The sequence below is a fragment of the Lampetra fluviatilis genome, chromosome 23 (assembly GCF_964198595.1).
Source record: "Lampetra fluviatilis chromosome 23, kcLamFluv1.1, whole genome shotgun sequence".
In the NCBI taxonomy this organism is placed as follows: Eukaryota; Metazoa; Chordata; class Hyperoartia; order Petromyzontiformes; family Petromyzontidae; genus Lampetra; species Lampetra fluviatilis.
Genome location: NC_136297.1, coordinates 1847035 through 1849813, shown reverse-complemented (window position 1 = coordinate 1849813; position 2779 = coordinate 1847035).

Here is a 2779-nt window from a genome sequence, read left to right as displayed (position 1 = left end):
TACGTCATCGCGCACAAACCAGGCGACGTGACGTCATCACAAACACCTCGTGACGTCATTACGCACGCGCTTCAACAACGAAGTTGTCTTTTGATCTTATCCCATGGTCCGCGCGCTGTCTTGCACTCGGTGGTGGTCGCAGGTTCGATTTCCCGGCGCGGCAGCTGAGCCAATGGTGCAAGTTCCCTGCTGGACGTCTGCGAGAAAGAGCTTCACAGCTCATCGGATTCCTCCGGTTTAAATAAAGATTCTGATTGTAAATCTCACCCGCTGCCTCTGCGCCTGCCCCCCCTGTAACAACATTAGAAATGTGTCCACCGCAGGTAAGCCGATTGGCAGGAAGCGTGGCAATGGCCCAATTCCAACACGTATGGTCGGTGTGGAGGAGACCAAATAGCCTCTAGCGCTCCATCTAGCGGGAGGTCTTTGCAGTCCTTTAAAATACGAAGTTCTTTCCGGTGCATTACTGTACTTTGTTATTAAATCCTTTATATTAAGTTCACTTCCTTGCGCGCTTACGACCGTGCACATCTTTCGGTCGTTTTTTAACCCACTTCCCGTGATTCAATCGAGCTGACATTTTGCACACAGACTCGTTGTGCGTGACAATTTATTTTCGTGAAAAAAAATCCAAATTTTTCAACATTTTAGGAATTTTTTTTATATTTAATTACCAATTGCTTAATGGTGGCAGGCAATCATCTGACCCATAGGTGGCAGCCATCTCAAGCCAGAGGACGAGAGGACTCTAGCCGCCCGTTTCAAAGACCAATGTGGGCTGGGTTGTGGCCCATTGAACACGTACTGTAATTTATTGTCTTGCTCTTTGTACGAAACTGAAAACACAGCAAGGTCCTCCTGTCATGGAATGTAATGTAAACCAATCGAAAGCAAAAAACAATAAACGTGTGCCTATTTTAAAATCCTTTATATTAAGTTCACTTGCTTGCTTGCGCGCTTACGACCGTGCAAATCTTTCGGTCGTTTTTTAACCCACTTCCCGTAATCCAATCGAGCTGAAATTTTGCATACAGACTCGTTGTGCGTGACAATTTATTTTCGTGAATTTTTTTTTCCAAAATTTTACACTTTTTAGGATTTTTTTTTATATTTAATTACCAATTGCTTAATGGTGGCAGGCAATCATCTGACCCATAGGTGGCAGCTATCTCAAGCCAGAGGACGAGAGGACTTTAGCCGCCACGCATATAAAGGATTTATAGTGAAAAACTTTGTTTTTACGGGTTATTTTTTTTCCTCTAAAGCCCAAGCAGCGTTGCAGGTGCACCACGTGACGCCAAAGACCCTAAGGCCACGGGAAGAGGGAGTGTTGGGTGGGATCAATAATCATTAATAGTTATCTATTTAATAATTATTTTGTATGCAGGCTTTCCATGTACGGCAAGTTTTAGACAACCGCGGGATGGGTTCTGTTCTTGCAAATCTGCGCCATAGAATTCGCGAATGTTGAAGACGGTGTTGAGAGTATTTAGCTGATATAAATTTCCACATGATAAGCCACTTCATTGGGCCATCATTTGTGGCCAGGTCACTTATGCCAAAGAGATGTATTAGCTCAGTGGGCCTTACCTGGTAAAATAAAAAAATATCCATAAGAGTGTTTTTTGGGTTAGATCTCGTAAGTATAAATGTGTCGTTAAACCCCCCACCACCCGATACGGCCAATTAATTCAGGGTTGTCACGTAAACACAACTTGCCCAATTAGTTACTAGTTCAGCACATCGGTGTGTTGGAAAGTAAACCCACAACATTTACAATTCGAGTACGACATTTCGCTGCTGATTACAACCAGCTTCATCAGGCGATTATCCGGAATAAAAAAATGATGTTTTTTTCTATATGGAAAAAGGGGGGTTAAGTTCCCGTATCCGACTGAATAAGGGAGAAAATGAAAATGTTTCAGAACAATGCTGTACTGGTCACATAATTACAATCCATATACTTAAGTAAACTACAATAATACAAATATAATAGCGCAATCCAACTGAATAAAATAGATAAAATAAAACATAAACACATTTTCCCGTAAATTTGGAAGTTGAATTTACCTTGGATGATGGGAGTGCGATGGTGATGGTGTCGTTGGAGAGAAAGCCTATCCAACAACTCTAAAGTTTCCTCCGCTCACTTTGCACAAACGTTAACGGCACTTGAACAGTAATAGGCTTCAGCATGTGGATCGTGGGACAACTGATATAATGGCTTTGGTAATCACATGGACCACTGGGCTATGTAGTTCTTGTTCAGAAGCGATCTGGCTGCAAATCATAGCTCAGCAAAGTGGCTTATCACGTGGAAATTTATAGCAGCCGAATAATGTTGATTCTAAATGTGGAGGAAAAACTGGAAAACCCGGAGAAAAATACACACGGCCAAGGGGAGAGAGAAATGCAAACTCCAAATATACAGCAGGCGTCAGGGTCAGGATCGAACCCACCCGCTACTGTATACCAGGCGAGGTAGTCAACATCTTGCCACCGTGTCACCCTGTACTAGTATCCCTCGAGCATGATGCGATGTTGCCCAATTGCGAATGGTCGAAGAAAAAAGGCATGAAACTGGGAAAAAAGTATAAAATCTCGAAAAAGTCGAAAAATGTAGGTTTTTACTGTAAACAAATTTCACACAAGATATAGCTGATGACTGATATATAGTTAAAATAAAAAAACAATTGGATTCCTCTACAGAAACAAACGCTATATTCCACCTCCATTCCGTATGAATATAGTTAATGCCACCACCCTGTCCATATTGCAT